The sequence below is a fragment of the Homalodisca vitripennis genome, chromosome 2, assembly GCF_021130785.1.
Source record: "Homalodisca vitripennis isolate AUS2020 chromosome 2, UT_GWSS_2.1, whole genome shotgun sequence".
Lineage (NCBI taxonomy): Eukaryota > Metazoa > Arthropoda > Insecta > Hemiptera > Cicadellidae > Homalodisca > Homalodisca vitripennis.
In genome coordinates, this window is record NC_060208.1 from 238,220,977 (window position 1) to 238,230,167 (window position 9,191).

The following is a 9,191-nucleotide window of genomic DNA, read 5'->3' on the forward strand; positions in this document are numbered from 1 at the left end:
ATAGTTTAAAGACCCATTGAAGTCAGCTGTAACCAGAAAAGCAATCCCATAAAACGAAGTATTCAAGTATGTGAGTTTGTACGAGTTGTCTTGATAAGTGTACAATGTATTTCTAATATTATATCAAATGTTTACTGTTTCTTGTAAAATCGTAATAGTTAGACATGTATTTTTTCTTTGAAACTAAATTTGCTGCAAGGATCTATTATTCTAGGATGAACACGTTTTATAAACATTGATGACTATGCCATGGTATGCTGATACCAAATTATAGTCAAACAAAAACAAACACTGTATAGTTACATAACTGGTATAACGGGCCTTCCTGAAAACACATTAAATCTGCACATTTATTGACAGTAGTAACTATGGTCATAAAATTTCCCTGCGTTAATATCCTACAATATACATATTTAACATTGAAATTGGAAGTGAAACGACAATCGATTGTCAGTTGTACAGTGATTTTTTACAGTTATGAAAAGACAATTAACTAGTATTATGCGCGTGAGCGAGTTAAATTACGAGTATTTCGCTAATATTACGTAACTATATATGCGCTAGCGTACTTATTACGCATTATTATGTTTGTTATATTATGTCAGAGATTGGTACATTTCGGGTTGAAGGCGATATTTTAAGAGAGTGACGAGACCTTGGGAAAACAAGGTGGATCATATCCTTAGCTTAGACTACAATCATTATTTTAATACTCTTTTAATATTGCACAGTTGTTATGTTATGAATCAAATATGTACAAATAAAAAGGCACGCATATGGTGTTGATTGATTGTTCATACACAGTGAAAATTAAATTCGTGAATGTATAAATTACTTTCAACAAGCCATTAATAGTAAGTTCTCCCGACAAAAATTCCAAGAAATCTTCATTTTTCAACGTTATTCAAAATGTTTGAAACATTATTTTTTTAAGAATAAGGTTCCAAAGTTTAAATTACTAATTATTTATAAATATTTATATTGGCTATAAAATATTGAATTAAATCGCGTTCGTCCAATTTCGTGTCATACTATAAATATGAACTCACGTTTTCTAAATTATCCTTCTAAAATGCACTGTACGCATACTAATAACTTTGCCTCTTTAAAGTTTTTGTTAAATACTAGCAGTTACCCTCGGCTTCGCACGCACTTCTTAGGCTTCCGTATGCCTATGTGTTGGATCACTTCTGGTTCGAGTGAATACATTTCCAACGCCAATGCTGAATTTGCCTTGATGCTGCCTACGATCAAGAAAATATATAAACCCGTACAGGTCTGAGAAGCCTATACAACTGAGATAGGTTTTGTAACAGTTTTGTCAATTTATTAAAAGTTAGATAGTAACTCTATGTTTTCAAGACCATAAATGTAATCTAAACTAATTTAACACAGTTGTTAAACATATGGTTGTGCTGTCATACCACAATGTTAACACAGAGCAGTTAATTAAATTTAACAAACACTTTCAATTATTATATTTGCTTGCTGTAATGCAACTTTTTAGAGGCCAGGATGGAATTTTTCGCAAATTTAGAGCTCTGTGGAGCGTAACCCAGAGGGATTTTCAAGGTAGGAGTAGGCCTGTTTTTTAACCAGGGACACAAAGAATGTCCTTGTAAACCTTCCTTACAGTCGGTTCAGAAATTCAATTATAACTTAGTTTATATGTACACACATATATATAGCTGCTCAAGAACAGGAGTAAATTCAATTTATTCGTTGTGTTGCGTGTCCCAATGAGAATTTCTTTATGTTTTTTTTTACGTGTAGTTAAATTTATTTTGATAACGTGTTTGACTTTACATTTTTTAAATACATAGGGCAAGAAATTTAGAGTGATGGCGGAAAGGTGCGTAATTTTTTTAAATTTTATGTTTATGGAATGCTATTTTTTTAATCATTCATGATATTTATTTATAAATAAAAAACAAGTCTTTCCGTTTAGTCATTTCAATGTACATACAGCCCAAAAATGATGTATGAATTACAACTCCTCGCAGAATAATACATTTTTTGACACGAAAAGTTTAAAATATTTGGAAAGAATATTTATTCTGAATTGCTAATCAAACCAAACAATATATTAATCACTAGTACCATTATACCAAGTGAATACAGAGTGCCGGTACATTACTAACGTTCCCCTTTATTGTACGGCTGCGCCTGGTAGGACTAAAGGGGCAGGCAATATTGAGGTATAATCCCTGGTGAAAGCAGAGCTTCTGCAATGAAGACAGTACAATATGTAGGGTTAGGACAGATGAAGAGCTCCTGGACCAACTTGTATTGAGCGTGCCTACTCAACTGGACTGGGCCAGATCTTCGTTACTCGCCACCTACAACAGAATTTCCGATTCCGGTTCGTTATAAGATACTTCTACGTGACATCATTTGATCTGATGAACTGCGGCTCACGAATATATGGTTTCAATATTACCACAGGAAAATTGGATGAAAATGAGAAAAACTACTAGTAATAAACTTGTTAAATTTTTGAAACTTGTTTTTCAACAGTTCCATGTTTGGAAACAAATTTTGAAATTTGCTTCATTTATAGATAAATTATGTACATACTTAAAATTTAATTATATGTGAAGCCGTTAATGAGATAAGTATAAATAGTCACAAGCGATGTACCCTCTTATTAATCACTTCATCATAAATATTAAGCGCAAAATTGTATTAACATTAACACTGAAAGATTTTCCTATCCAAAGGCTTCTTACTCCAGTCATAGTATTAATAATAATAAGGTAACCGAAGCATTGATGTCAAAACCTTACAAGCTTTTTACATTATGCTATTGAAACAAGATCACTTCTCTAACTTTATATAGTTGGTTTTATTTTTATTCTTCCTTGTGGTGACTGTTTCTTGTACGTATTTTGAGAAATTATACTTTTTACCTCTGATAAAATAGATATTATTTTGATAAAAATTTTACTTTATAACAACTGATCATATCCAGCTTTTTATTTCGTTATTTTTGTTGATACATCGGGTTATTGGCTCAAATACAGTAATTGTTTCATTTATGTTAGTCATAGGTAAGCGGATGGAACCTTTATTTGTGATATGTTTCAGGGAATTATCAAATAATTTCTCTGAAGGACCTTAGGAAGCATTGAATAACAGTATACTCTAGCTATGGAGTCTCATGCTCGGATTATTTTCAGGTTTATGAATGTTCTCAGCCTCAGAGACATTCCCGGAACCATAGGGCGTATTCTCTGGGTTCTCTGACATTAATTGTCTTAGTGTACCTCCTACCTAGTGTACACTTCACAGTTTCTCTGTAACGACCATTGCAAGATTTTGATGTACATGAAAATATGAGAAACTTTTTCATTAGATACGTTTTTCTCCTGGGTACTTAGATCATTAACGTACCACGCTTGCAGAAAATGGAGCAGGAATCAGAGTTTGATTTAGGAGATTTTTATTAATTTCTATATGGAAGGAAAATGTTTCTTTTTGTACGTCTTGATTAAAAAAAACTGTTATGATCTTTTATGTAAATTTTGTAGAATGATTAAGTTTTTCATAAATATCAACAAAAATAATTTCCCGGTTCTTAACTGATAATAGATTGGACCATTACCATTATATGTCATGTTTTACTGTTTTTACTAACATTTAGTTACTTTGTTTTACTAATAGCCTCGGGGGGGGGGGGGGTAAAATTATTCAACCATAAAATCTGGTAGTTGCCTGTGTCAGATCCGCTTGTCCGCTTAAGGTCCGTAAGTTTAGGCAAGCGTGTTTAATGACAACTGAAGACGACTCGGGCCCAACTGGAATTATATTAGCCGGTCCAGCAGTTATAAGTTCTAGTGCTGATGTCCACCGCAGAGTTTAAACTTGGAGTAGACAATGTTTAAGTTTTCCAACAGAGTGGTTGACTAACAAACGGAAACGTTATCGTATAAAAAAATATCAATCGTAAAATACTTATGTTGTCAGTTAGTCTAAAGATTTAATTTTCTTATAATAAAAAGTAAATACCCCATTACTGTTAGTTTGAAAATATAACAGACCCTTAGCACCTGCAAGAAAATAGTGAGAGAAGAACAATAAGGTTCTGAGAATGAAGTTTAGGACTTATTTTATGGATATAGCCGAATTCATATTTAGATAGGCACATTTTTTTACATTTACTTGACACTGTTTGGAAATAAAACACTCAAAAGAGTTTCATCAAGATTTTTTGTATACCTTTTCCTAGCACTGATCATTTTGTACAGTACAGTTTTGTACAACTTTTGACACAATGAATCAAACTATATTATTTAAAGTAACATTCTTTACGTCAAAATGAAAACGATCACTTATCTCGGGAATATTTCGTGTGTCATTTAAATGGATATGATTTTGGTGTTGTTTAGCAGTCAGTTTTGCGTGTAGCTGTGATTATTTTAATTACTAGTACTAGCTTATTTCAGACAATAAGAAAACTCCTTAAATTAACGTTGTGTGTAGTTTAAGCAGTAACCTTGTGTGGGTTAAGGATAAAAAGGTAAGATAAGGTGATTTGTGGTGGAGTGTGACACCGTAGCAATTTCAGTAAATGAAGTGACCATTATACTACCTCAGACCAAGAAAATAGAGGTCATTTTAAATATCACCCGCTGACTTTCCACTGAAAATTAAGGTAAAATTTGTTCGCATTAATAAGAGAGAAGTTATCTGATTCCTACTATAAAAGTGCGTTCAGTAAGTTCGCGTTGTAAAACTTAACTGAATTGAAAAATGTACTATAACAAATCCCGTCTTATTCATGAAATATTCCAGTAACGTAACAAATCCCGTTCACTATCTACTAAGAGACAGTCACGGAAATGTTCACAATTCATGAAATATTCCAGTAACGTGACAAATCTCGTTCACTATCTACTAAGAGACAGTCACGGAAATGTTCACAATTCATGAAATATTCCAGTAACGTAACAAATCTCGTTCACTATTTACTAAGAGACAGTCATGGAAATGTTCACAATTCCTAACAGCACAGAACATAAGAATGTCAATGATATTCTTACCTGTTCACTCTGTCCTTATTCATTAATTCACTTGTTGAATTGATAATGAAAATTGGCAAGATATAGAGCCTGTTTCCTAAATCACTTGTTTTGTCCTTTTCTTTGTTAAGAGAACAAAGACTTTTAACACAGTAAAAAAAGAGATTTAGAAATGGAAAAGAGAGTGATACTTGGTTTGCGTATAGATTATATCAAGCTAACGAAGACATATTACAAAACGAGTATAATATCTATGCAAAAACATACAAAAGCAAAACAAGGCAACTTATTGATACAAAATTTAACCGGACTACCTCTCTATTGTTTGTTTTTTGACAAATTTCCCCTTTTTTAGTACAGTTCATTAAAATTTTGTTTTCACAAATATTTTATCAGATTTAAAAAATTATGATCTTCAGATTAAAATATTGTTTATCTAGTGGGGAATTTAGGAGGTGAGTCATTAAAAAGAAGCAGATGCGGGTGGATTAGAGTGCCGGGCCAGTCCCTGGTAGCCTAGGGTCCAGATTACAGGTTACAGTGTTACAACAGGATTTTACAGTACATGTTTGTGTACAAGTGCCAGTGGTCGTACGAGGTTCAATAATGATAAAACGAACCAACTGTCTGCTAGATCAGTATTACCTGATGACGTACGCTCAATGTGACACAGCGTAGCTACGCTGCACACGATCAGCTTTTACAAACCGAGTGTCAAGAACTGCTAGCTAATTACATCATTGCCGTGTGCCACCGGCGACCGCTTGCTGCGGAACACAATTAAAATCTCATCTCTCGGCTGAAATACTCGATTTTCTTCACCCGAGAAAGCTCTTAAGAGCATAATTTCTGTTTAATTTCGTGATTGTTATACATTTTTGGATCATTCCTGTGATATTCAACTACAATTATTATCTTTTACTGTTTTCTTGTTGTACGAAATGAATAATCAATTTCAAGCATTTGGGAGAGCACACCTTATCGTACCTTATATTTGAAATTGTCTTATATGTTCATTGCTGAAGTTATAAGAGGGAAATAATAGAGCAATACAGTAGATTTATTGAATTTTGTTAGAGTGGGCTTTATCTCAACATATTTTGCTATTGGACTGAAAATCTACCATTTATTAGTAAAAATTGGAGGGTGTATGAGCCAGCCATTTAAGGTTGAGAAATAATAACGGAATCTAAGAGATATTCTAAGAAACATGTTGGCAAATGGTGATTGGCAAAATAAGAGTGATTGGCAAAAAATGGTGTGATATAGTGTCCGTGTGTATATTTTATTTTGTATTAGTGTTGTAATACTTTTCTCGTTTTTAGTTTATATCCAAATATAATCATCAAAGATAGCATAAGAAACTGAGTAAACTAAGGTTGTCCCACGGCCTCTTCATATTATTGGTATGAATCGCAAGCTTAGGCCTGCAGGATTACTTCCAATCATTTCACATAGGATACACAATAATGCAATAGATCAATTTAAAGTCATTATTTATAAAGTAAAAAAGTGATTTTTCCTGTTAGAGATAGCTGTTTCCTGGATTTTAAGGAATTTAATTCAACCGGTTACAGGTAGGTTACAATGTTATTTCCTATGAATTCCGATACCTCTTTACACTCTGTGATAGACAGAGTCAGTTTGGTTCACTAACCCACGTATGTTTTGTATTAGTCATAGAACTAGATGTGTTTTATAACTTTTTTGATCCTAATACTGACTTATTTATCATAGAGCTTCGAAATTATAGAAGTTTACAATACAGTCACGCTGTTAACTCAACTCAAAGTTTACGCAAACCGCCTAGGTATCCTATGACTATCTTCATGGAAATTCCCCTCGTGCGATTTTGTTAAATTTTCACCAATAATAACGTAGTATTGTGATAACTTTGGAGGCAAGCGTAGCCTCCAGATAATAGGAAATACAACGTTATGTTTAGATACAACAGAGATAAAATAATCGCCCAAATATATTGATAAAAAGATTCAGTAAAGTATATGACACCTAGTACAGCTGGTATAGAAACTTAGTAATAATTCTACTACGTTTGATAACAAGATACGCGGCGCGATAACACATGGAATGCTTACACTGATTTTTTCCCCAGTCTTCCAACTTCCCTAATGTGTGTGATATGTGTTGTGTAGTGCTCTAGGTTCTGTGCAGTGACATCACTTGGGTTCGTACTCACTAGTCGCAACTTTATGCTGTTGGTGAATCGTTCAGATATTACTTAAGTACTTACAACATATTGTTGGATTTAGTTTTAGTGTGGTAATTTCAGTGTCACACTCTTTAGTGTATGTGCTTATTTAATCTTAGTATTGTCGTTTTTAACACATGAGCAAGAGGGTCATTGAAACGTAGTGCTTTATTTTGTAACATACAAAGATGATAGAGTTTCGAAATCCTACTATTCTTCCAAATAAGTTTATAGTCAATAAAAAACATTAAATAAAACAACTAATAAACTCTGTACCGTGCTTTATTGATTGCCTGACGTACTAAATTTGGAATATTTATCTAACTCAAGCAGAAATATCAAACGGAGAAAGTGAAAAAGGAGAACTCGGTTCATTAAGTTATAATAAGATTTTGATAAGATGCGATTACCAATAAAGGAGAAGTGATAAAACAATATTAAACGCCAAGGGGTGTTGTTCAATGATTGCGTAGCGTCTTTGGAGAGCGGGAAATGAGATTTTAATTATGTTCAGCTGCAAGCGGTCTCAGCCGCCGGCAGATACATAATTACCTCCGCAGTTTCTGACACTTGACTCGTGCATTTGGTAGTTGATTCTTCTCTATTCTGCTGTGTCACCGGCACCTCATTTACTGTAATTTACTGTTTAAATAAATCAATAAAATTGTTAGTGTAAAACAATAATTGACACGAATAATTGAGACGAAAACAATTAGTTTAATGTGAAAAGGAGAATAGCATTGTCTTTTTTTCTGTTTCTAATTACATTCAGGATTAATGATTATTTTCAGTATTCGAAATTAAATTAATAAGACATTTTGGTTCTTTGGTTATTTGACCAACTATTTAACTACTGCGAAACATTAAGTTTTCTATGTATAAACAAATTTTAATGCCCTAAAATACAGTATAAACTACAGCTTGTATTAGGCGATATGAACTCAAATTTAGGTACTACCTAGAGGTATTTTAGATTTAATTCAATACTTCTTTCGTGTCATTACTAAGAATTAGTAATTTAGGAATTATATAAAATTGTATGACATTCATCACAAATACTATTTTCTGCCATCAACCTTCATCATGTATAAAACATTTAAATTTAAAACAATTAAGTCAAAAATAATAGAAGAAAGCACAAGAATATACATTTTATCAAATTAGTTTCATAATTATTATTAATAAGATTATACGGATATGGCAAAATTAATTTGATATCGAAACGTAATATATTCATACTAAGCTTTAAATTGTATCTTTATTTATTACTGGAATGTATAGGTTTTAAAACACATTTATTCTCTTCATTTCAAACAGATCTTACGGTTAAGTTGGAAGAAATATATAGATTGTATAACAATGAAATATTAATATTGTTTTATGTACGAGATTCCAACTAAATACGTGCTAATCAGTTTAACACTAAGTTTTTGTTGCTGTTTAGTATCAGAATTGTTTGTTTTTTCAAAGTTAAAATTCCACTATATTAGAGAGAAATGATATAACAATCTAGCCAATAAACACAGATAGAGCATACCAAGTTGGCCAATAAACTTAGATAGAGCGAACCAAGCTGGCCAATAAACACAGATAGAGCATACCAAGTTGGCCAATAAACTTAGATAGAGCGAACCAAGCTGGCCAATAAACTCAGATAGAGCGTTCCAAGCTGGCCAATAAAGTCAGATAGAGCGTACAAAGATGGCCAATAAACTCAGATAGAGCGTATCAAGCTGGCCAATAAAGTCAGATAGAGCATACAAAGATGGCCAATAAACTCAGATAGAGCGTTCCAAGCTGGCCAATGACCCTAGATAGAGACCGAACTATATATTTATAAGACCCATTTCTGTACCGAATTTGGAGGTCTAATTTCAAGGTGTTAACACTTTTGTTAGGGAAATTTTCAAAAGTAACGTTATATACCACGTATCGCATATAAATTTTTGAACTATTTTTTA